This window comes from Crocuta crocuta, unplaced genomic scaffold (assembly GCF_008692635.1).
Source record: "Crocuta crocuta isolate KB4526 unplaced genomic scaffold, BGI_CrCroc_1.0 scaffold177, whole genome shotgun sequence".
Taxonomy (NCBI): domain Eukaryota; kingdom Metazoa; phylum Chordata; class Mammalia; order Carnivora; family Hyaenidae; genus Crocuta; species Crocuta crocuta.
Window position 1 is genome coordinate 849,581 of NW_027531880.1, and position 10,595 is coordinate 860,175.

Genomic DNA, 10,595 nt, shown 5'->3' on the forward strand with positions numbered 1-10,595 from the left:
ATTTCCTAATACAAGGATTATAACGAGGAATAGTTCTCACTTGTTAATGAATAAGTTATTAGCTAATTCAGACACAGTAAACTAGATGTTATTTTATAGCAAAAGAGAATGTGTGGGCAAATACATAGGTTCTATAAATATTTTGACATTTTGTTACCTTCTTCAAACAGTTATTAAATATAGGGCTTTAGAAAGATGAGAGTCATGGTACCCACTTGTAAGTAGCTTGTCATATATTTTAGCAAACAAGATATACACACTATAAAAATGATCAGTATTGCAAGTTAGTATACATTCTGTGTTAAAGTACAAAGAGGCAGAAATGCTCATAGTCTGGGTGAGAGGTGGAGGCAGAAGTAAGAATGCAAAGACCCACAGATGCAGGCTGTGGGTGTACTTGGTTATCAGATTGAGATGTTCAAGCTCTGGAATGGTATCTGTCTCTGATCATTACACTTCTTTGCAGGAGTCTGGTGGGCTCAGTATGAACTCTAAATTACTGGAACAAATTCAAGCTGAACTTTACTGAATCCTTATTACTTGGACAATGGATATCTGATTTATGGATATGTTTTTAAAGGGTTAGAAGTAACTAGACTTATCTGATTTTCAAAACCAGATGTGCTTATATTGTCATTTAGTCAAGATGATAGTGCCTCAGAATTTGAAGAGCCCAAAGGTAAAATTAGAAAATCCTATGTCAGATTATATAAGCTGTAACTAGAAATGAACAGAGTGAATAGCCACTGGCTCCCTGTACAAAAGTGGGAGTGATGTAAGATAGGGTGCAGAAGAGTCAGGGGTACTGACTATGATACACTCTTATTACATGTGGAGGAGGATTTATAATAAAGAGTGGGCTTGTTACAAAAATTGTTACCCCGTTTATAAAGTAGGAAGAATTTTTAAATTTAAATTTTAGTTAGTTAACATACAGTGCAGTATTGGTTATAGGAGTAGAATTCAGTGATTCATCACTTACATACAACACCTAGTGATCATCACAAGTGCCCTCCTTAATACCCATCACCCATCTAGCCCATCTCCCACCTACCTCCTTCTGTCAACTTTCAGTTTGCTGTCTATCATAAATAATAAATTAATTAATAATAAAAGAGTCTCTTGTGGTTTGTTTTCCTCTCTTCTCAAAATAGGAAGAAATTTTTTAAAGAATCTATCCCAGAGGCGCCTGGGTGGCTCAGTTGGCTGAGCATCCGACTTTGGCTCAGGTCATGATCTCACAGTTTGTGAATACAAGCTCCATACTGGGCTCTGTACTGACAGCTCAGAGCCTGGAGCCTGCTTTGGATCCTGTGTTTCCCTCTCTCTCTGCCTCTCCCCAGATCATGTTCTCTCTTTCTCGCTCTCTCTCTCAAAAATAAAAAAAAAAAAAAAAGAGGAACCCACCCTTGACTTGTCAGTTAACATTGTTTAAGCAATATAAAACATATACTTAAGGGGAAAACAATGGATATAATTTATTGTAAATTATATTTTATTATACTAAAGTCAACAACACATACTACAAAGTAAGTCAAGGAGCATTTTTTATTTTAGATCACAAATAGATCATAAACATAGCCTATGTTTAGAAGAGTATAAAAATGAGAATCCCATAAAAATAGAAAATGGGATTGTTTTTTATTCGTGGCTTTATATATAATATGAAGAAAAGAATGTATTATAAACTTTCTACATTCATAAGTGATACTAGGTTCTTCTAAAAATGAAAATATCAATCCAGTAAAATGAGCCACAATATGTATTTTTTTAAGTAGCATACAATGTCAGATGACCTCCCCTGTGGAAAAGAAGAAGATGTCCATTTTCTCCTTTAGCAAGAGAGGAGTTGAAGAGACCATAAACGTGTTTATAAGATGATGGGCTCTGAACTACCAATTATGATGCAACAGAAAAGACAGCTGGACTAATGAGACATTGTGGTCAATAGGCCAGTGAAATATTTGGGCATTCTCAGGAGGAATGTTGGAAACAAACCAAAAGACATTTGCTTCCAAAGTACAAAACCTGGGTGGAAGATACAGCACCACAAATTAAGGCAGTGACTCTGGAGTCAGAGAAAATGCAGAGGAAGCACTAATGAATGGGTGGCAGGGAGAGTGGTGTGGAGAAAGACAGGAATTTTTTTTTTTTTTAAGTAGGCTTTGTGCTCAGTGTGGAGCCCAATGAGGGGCTTGAACTCATGACTCTGAGATGAAGACCTGAGCTAAGATCAAGAGTCAGATATTTAACTGACTGAGCCACTCATGTGCCCCAAATCAAGACAATTCTTACAGGGAGGGACCTAAATCTGAGGGGATACGATTAAAGTAGCTAAAATATTTAAGAAAGTCCCAGTCTTAGTGACCACAGGGTCTAAGAACACTTCCACAAAGAGCCACTCCAAAAGTACTAAAAAGCTGAGAGTTAATATTAGGGAATATTTATCTTCCACTGTGTTGTCTTACGAGATTCATTATTCCAAGATATAGCCCAGACTGACTTGACCCTATTCCTGGTGGCAGCTCTGAAATGCTTGTGTAGGTCTTTCCTCTGAGGGTGACATGAAGGAAGGGAAATGCAGTACTTCCACCTAGCATCCCTGAATGGTCCTAGATGAGAGGTGGCAGATTACCCCTGTTGTCTTCAATACCTGTTCGTTCTCCCCAAGCAAGCTGAGCTTTACAGGCAGTGCACCAGAGCCACTCTTACACAACTCAGGCCTGCAGAGTTCATCCCTGCAGTCTTGTCTGTAGGAGAAAACCTTTTTCTGGAACACAGGAAAATTCAAACAAGGTAGCTTTGGGACACAGCACTCTCCACACTTGTTGTGTTGAAGGTCTTAAGAGAGGAATGGTTGGGGCGCCTGGGTGGCACAGTCGGTTAAGTGTCCGACTTTGGCTCAGATCATGATCTCACGGTTCGTGGGTTCGAGCCTCGTGTCGGGCTCTGTGTTGACAGCTCAGAGCCTGGAGCCAGCTTCCGATTCTGTGTCTCCCTCTCTCTCTGACCCTCCCCTGATCACGCTGCCTGTCTCTTTCTCAGAAATAAATAAAAAACATTAAAAAATTAAAAAAAAAAAAGAGAGAGGAATGGTTGTGGGTTCTAAGGTGATAGAAAAATCAAGTCAGGAGTAGACAGGCCTAATCCTAATTGTCTAGCTCTCCCACATTCTAGCTGTGTGACCTGAAATGGATCTTTCATACCTCTGGGCATCACCATATGCAGAATTTTTATGTTTCCTTCCACCATTGGCTCATTTGGGAGTACCTTCACTGAGGGCCAGGGGCAGGGCTTTTGGGAGCCTGAGTCAAAGCTGAGAGGTCACTCCAATGTTCCACATCACCTCAGAAATACAAATGTCACTTGAGGTTTGAATTTCTGTTTTCAGGAAATTACTGGAAATAAAATGTGATTCTTCTTCCTCCTTCTTCTCCTTCCCCTTTTTGCCTTTATTCTTCTTCCTCTGTAGAGTGAAGAGCACAGTGTTAGCAGAAGCAAGAGGAGTGATCAAGGACTATTTGCATTTATCCTCCAAAGTAAGTTATCATAAAGTATCCTGGGATCACAAGGGAGAAAAGTGAAGTTGGATAGAATCTGGCTTGTTTTGGTTACTCAGACTCGGCCCAGTTCAGTAACTGAAAACTGTTCTTAAAGGAAAGATTGCAAAGTACTGTGTGTGTTGTGGGTCAGCAGACAGGGTGGATGACACAATACGTGGCTTGGGAAATCTTCACAAGAAAGGAGGAAAGTAAGGTGTAGTGCATGACAATGTGGAGGTGGCATGGTGCTCACCTAGATCTACCATGGAATCATGTCATGGAGTGTCAGGGACCTGGGGAGAGGAAAGCAGTCTTACAAAGCAAAACAGTGGTAGAACTCCACTACATAAAAGCAATGTCATAATAGAAAATTCCTTATTTGTTAAGTGGGCTGCTCTATACTTTGGCTATTGTAAATAATGCTGCTCTAAACATAGGGGTGTGTGTATCTCTTTGAATTAGTGTTTTTGGACTTTTGGGGTAAATACCAAGTAGTATGATTTAATGATCACAGTGTAGATCTACTTTTAATTTTTGAGGTGGCTGCACCAGTTTGTACCTTCACCAACAGATCACAAGTGGTCCTTTTTCTATACACTCTCCAACACTTGTTGGTTTTGGGGTGTTGAATTGTATAGTTCTTTACATATTTTTGATACTAACTCTTTATCAGATATGTTTTTGCAATATCTTCTTCTATTTCCAAGGTTGCCTTTTAGTTTGTCTATTGTTTTTTTTGCTGTGCAGCTTTTTATTTTGATGTAGCCCCAATAGCGTATGTTTGCTTTTGTTTCCTTTGTCTCAGGAGACATAGCTAGAAAAATGTTGCTATGGCCAATGTCAGAGATGTGACTGTTTCTGCTCTCATCTAGAATTTTTATGTTTTGAAGTCTCACTTGAAGTCTTTAATCCATTTTGAATTTATTTTTGCATATGGTGTAAGAAGGTGGTCCAGTTTCATTCCTTTGCATGTAACTATCCAGTTTTCCCAACACTATTTGTTGAAAAGACTTTTCTCCCATTGCTTCTACTTGCCTCCTTTGTCAAAGATTAATTGACCATATAACCTGGGTTTATTTCTGGGTTTTCAGTTCTGTTCCATTGAACTATGTGTCTGTTTTTGTGCTTATACCATACTGTTTTCATTACTATAGCTTTGTAATATAACATGAAATCTGGAATTGTGATACCTCCAGCCTTGTTCTTTCTCTGTTGTTTGGCTATTGAGGGTCTTTTTGTTCCACACAGATTTTAAGATTGTTTGTTCTAGTTCTGTGAAAAATGTTGTTGGTATTTTTATAGGGATTGCATAAAATTTGTAGATTGCTCTGGTTAGTATAGACAATTTAATAATATTTATCTTTCAAATCCATGAGCAAGTCTTTCCCTTTTTTGTGTGTCATCTTCAATTTATTTATTAATGTTTTATAGTTTTCAGAGTACAGGTCTTTCACTCCTTTGGTTAAGTTTATTCCCAGGTATTTTATTATTTTTGGTGCAACTCTGGATGAAATTGTTTTCTTAATTTCTCTTTCTCTGCTTCATTATTAATATGTAGAAATGCAACAAATTTTTGCACACAGATTTTTTTATCCTGTGACTTTACTGAATTAATTTATCAGCTCTAATTTTCTGATGGAGTCTTTGGGGTTTTTTACATAGAGTATAATGTCATCTGCAAATAGTGAAAGTTTTACTTCTTCCTTCCTTCCTTCCTTAGATATCTTTTATTTCTCTTTGTTGTCTGATTGCTGTGGCTAAAACTTCCAGCACGATGTGAATAAAAGTGGTGAGAATGGACATCCTTGAGTTGTTCTTGACCTTAGGGGGGAAGCTCCCAGTTTTTCCACGTTGAATATGATGTTAGCTGTGGGTTTTTCATCTATGGCCTTTATTTATTTATTTTTTTTAATATATTTTTTAAATGTTTTATTTATTTCTAGGAGAGAGAGAGAGAGAGAAAGACAGCGTGAGCAGGGGAGGGTCAGAGAGGGGGAGTTACAGACTCTGAAACAGGCTCCAGGCTCTGAGCTGGCAGTCAGCACAGAGCCCAACGCGGGGCTCGAATCCACGAACCGTGAGGTCATGACCTAAGCGAAAGAAAGTCAGACGCTTAACCGACTAAGCCACCCAGGCGCCCCCATCTATGGCCTTTATTATGTTGAGGTAGTTTCCTCTCAATTTACTTTGTTGAGGGTTTTTATCATGAGTGGATGTTGTACTTTGTCATGTGCTTTTGATGCATCTATTAAAATGATAATAATGGTTTTTTCCTTTATTGATGTGATGTATCATTTTTATTGTTATGCAAATATCAAACTGCTCTTGCATCCTGGGAATAAATCCTAGTTGATTATGGTAAACGATTTTTTACAATGTATTGTTGGATTCAGTTTGCTAGTATTTTGTTGAGGATTTTTGCATCTATGTTTATCAGAGATATTGGGCTTTAGTTCTCTTTTTTTGTGATGTATTTATCTGGCTTTAGCATCAGGGTGATACTGGTCTCATACAATTAATTTGGAAGTTTTCCTTCCTCCACAATTTTTTGGAATAATTTGAGAAAGATAAGTATTAACTCTTATGCCTGTGAAGCCATCTGGTCCTGGACTTCTGTTTGTTGGGTCTTTTTTTATTACCGATTCAATTTCATTGCTAGTAATCAGTCTATTCAAATTTTCTATTTCTTCCTGTTTCAATTTATCCTTCAGAAATGGATGAATTCCTAGAAGGATATAACCTTATATATAACCTTATATTTATTGGACAACTGAGAATAAATGGATAAATTCCTAGAATATATAGAAATATATATAGAAATATTCTAGGAATTCATCCATTCCTTCTCAGTTGTCCAAATTATTGGCATATATATTTTCATAATGTTCTCTTACAATTGTTTGTATTTCTGTGGTGGTTGTTATTTCTCTTTCTTAATTTTATTTTGTTTCTTTGGGTCCTGTTTTTTGTTTGTTTGCTTGTTGTTTTTTTTTTAATGAGTCTGGCTAGTTTATCAATTTTGCTGATCATTTCAAGGAAACAGCTCCTGGTCATTGATTTGTTCTATTGTTTTATTGGTTTCTATATCATTTGTTTCTACTCTAGTATTCATTATTCCCTTTCTTCTACTGGGTTTCAGTTTTGTTTTTTCTCCTATTTCCTTTAGATATAAGGTTAGGTTGTTTATTTGAGATATTTCTTGCTTCTTTATGTAGGCTTGTATTGCTAAAAACTTTCCTTTAAGAACCACTTTTGCTGGCCATCCCAAAGATTTTGGAACATTTTGTTTTCATTTTAATTTGTTTCTATGTAATTTTTTGTTACTTCTTTTATTTCCTGGTTGACTCAGTCATTGCTCAGTAGTATGTTATTTAACCTCAATATACTTATGGTCTTTCCAGATGTTTTCTTATGGTTGATTTCTAGTTTCATAAGTGTTGTGGTCAAAAAAGATGGTATGACTGGTATGACTTTGATCCTTTTTAATTTGTTGAGATTTTTTTGTAGGCTGATATGTGGTCTATTGTGGAGAATGCTCCACATGCAAATGAAAAGAATGTGTATTCTGTTGTTGGATGGAACGTTCTGGATCTATCTGTTAAATCTATCTAGCCCAGTGTATCATTCAAAGCCACTGTTTCTTTGTTGATTTTCTGTTTGGATGATCTGTCCATCGAGGTAAGAGGGGTGTTAGGGTCCCCTATTATTATTGTATTACTATCAGTTAGTTCCTTTATGCTTGTTATTAACTGTTTTATATATTTGGGTGCCTCTATGTTGGGTACATAAATATTTACAACAGTTATATCTTTTTGGATTGTCCTCTTTATTTTTACTTAAGGCCTTCTTTTTCTCTTGTTACAGTCTTTGTTTTAAAGTCTATTTTGTCTGGGGCACCTGGCTGGCCCAGTCAGTGCAGCATGTAACTATTGATCTCAGAGTTGTAAGTCTGAGCCCCATGTTTTGGGTGTAGGGATTACTTAAAAATAAAATCTTTTAAAAAGCCTATTTTGTTCAATATAAATATTGCTACCTCAGTTTTTTTTTTTACATCCATTTGCATGATAAATGTTTCTCCAACCCCTCACTTTCAATCTGCAGTGTCTTTATACCTGAAATGAATCTGTTGGAGGCAACATATGCTTGGGTCTTATATTTTTTATATAATTTTTTAATGTTTATTTACTTTTGAGAGAGAGAGAGTGTGAGTGTGTGAGCAGGGAGGGGAAAAGAGAGAGGGAGACACAGAATCCAAAGCAGACTCCAGGCTCTGAGCTGTCAGCACACAGCTCAACACAGGGCTCAAAATCACAAACCATGAGGTCCATGACCTGAGCCGAAGTCAGACACTTTCCAACTTAACCACCCAGACACCCCAAGATTGGGTCTTATTTTCTTGACCACTCTGTCACCTTATGTCTTTTGATTGGAGCATTTTTTCCATTTCCATTCAAAGTAAATATTGAGAGAAATGTATTTTTTGCCATTTTGTTTCTTGTCTTGTGATTGTTTATGTAGTTTTCCTCTGGTCCTTTCTTTGCTTTCTTTCATGGTTGTTGGCTTTCTTTTGTGATATACTTGGACCCCTTTCTCTTTATTCTTTGCATATCTCTTACTGGTTTTTGAACTGTGGTTACCATTAGGTTCTCCTATAACATCTACATATCGCAGCCTATATTAAGTTGATGATCACTTAAGTTTGAACTCATCTTTTATTCTTCCCCTCCCCATGCTTTAGGTGTCATATTTTATATCCTTTCATTTTATGAATTCCTTGACTGATTTTTACTGAAGTACTTATTTTTATTGTTTTTTTTTTTAACTTTTCATACCTCATTTATGGTCTTTCCTTTCCACTGAAAGAGTTCCTTTTAATATTCTTTTGCAGGGCTAGTTTAGTGGTCATGAACTCCTTTAGTTTTTGTTTGTCTGAGAAACTCCTCACTTCTATTCTGAATGATAACCTTGCTGAGTAGAATATTTTTGATTGCAGATTTTTTCACTTTCATCACTTTGAATACATTATGTCACTCCCTTTTGGCCCTCAAAGTTTCTGCTGAAAAATCTGTTTATTGCTTTGTAGAGTTTCTCTTGTATGTGACTATATTCTTTTCTCTTACTGCTTTAAATATATTTTCTTTAGCACTACTTTTTGCCATTTTGATACTATGTATCTTGGTGTGGACCTTCTTAGTTTGATTTTGTTGGGAGTTCTCTCTGCCTCCTAGATCTGGAGATCTGTTTCCTTCCTCATATTAAGAAAGTTTTCAGCTATTATTTCTTCAGGTAAGTTCTCCACTTCCTTTTCTCTTTCTTCTTCTTCTGAGATCCCTGTAATGTGAATTCTTTAAGCTTAATGGAGTCACTGAAATCCCTAAGATGATTCTCAATTTGCATAATTTTATTTCCTCCCCTTTGCTCAGCTGGTTACTTTCCATTACTCTGTCTTCCAGGTCATTAATTTTTTCCCTGTTTCATCTAACCTGCTATTTATTCCATCCAGTGTATTTTCCTTTATTTTGCCATCACATGTATTTTTATTTCATTTATTATATTCTTCATCTCTGATTTGTTCCTTTTTTAAATCTTCTTGTTAGTGGTCTCACTGATGTCCTTTACTCTTTTTCAAGTCCAGTGAGTTTTTTTTTTTTAATTATTACTTTAAATCCTCTATCAGACATGTTACCTATATATAGTGTGCTTAGGTCTCTTACTGTGGTTTGGTTTTGTTCTTTCATTTGAGACCTATTTCTCTGTCTCTTCATTTTGTCTAATTCTCTGTATCTGTTTCTCTGTGTTGGGAAAGTCATCTAATTCTTCTCTCAATGATTATAACCTTATGAAGAAGTTCTGTAGTGTCCCGCAATGCAGTGCCCACTGTTCTCCAGGGCCTGATGCTTCAGGGAATGTCTCCTATATGTGTTGCTTGTGCTCTACTGTGGAATCTTGTCCTCTCTTCCCTTCAGTCCAGTTGACTGCAGAAGCTCTCTTTGCCTATTATGGCAGTGTTTGATCCCATAGTAGAGGTTACCCAACTTATTTTAACAAGGTATGTGGTAGTCTGCTTGTGAAATGAGACCTACCCCCATTGCCATCAGCACCGAGATCCCACAATATGTCCATGTGGAGAGATGTGGTGTGGACAGGGTTTGTACTATTCTTCTGAAGGAGAAAACCCAAAGCATTGGGACTAAGGAAAGCATGACTAGGAAAGGTGGATTCACTGAATTGCAGGGGTGGGGGATTTGGTGTAAGCCAGTTTGTGTGGGCACAGCACTGGTTCCAGAAGATAGCCATTGTTTATGCTGGGGGATGGGGGAAGGAAATGGTAACTGTCAGCTCCTTTGTTCCTGGAGGTATCTCCCTCTGATCCCTATCTCTTCACACCAAGCTCTGAGATGAGTGAATCACTCTCCCTCCCATCTTCTCCCAGCATTTTTCAAACTGGTTGTTCTATGCTGTAACTGCACAGGCTGTTTGTCCTGATGTCTTTTTAAGGGCAGGGACTCTGCTTCCTAATGCCCTCTGGGGTCTCTCAGAGCCAAGTCTACTAATTTATAAAATTCCAGGTTTTGAGTCTCACTGGTTGTAAGAACTCACAAAATTTGACCCCTCTCACTTTTAAAGGCAAATGTTATGAGGATTCATCATCCCTGTTCATGGGATCCCTGATGTGAATGTGTTATTTGCTCTTCTCTGCACCACTTGCCCTCTTTCCACCATGTACAGCCATGGTCTGTTTTGCTCCCAAACTGTGTCTTTACCCTTTCTGACCTCTTGATGTGGTCAAGAGGCCTCTTCTTTATCTTTAGCTGTGGAGTTTGTTCTGTCAGTCTTTGGATCATTTTCTGGGTTATTTATGCTGATGTGAGTGTTATCTAGTTATATTCATGGAACAAGAGGGCCCTTATTGTGCCATCCTTTCAGACTTCCCCCACGAATATCTTGATTTAATATCTTTTGACATCCACTATCTTCCTTTAATGGCAGATAGAGATTTGATATTTTTACCACCTGTTACCTTTCCCTCTAATTTCCAGTATGATTATACCA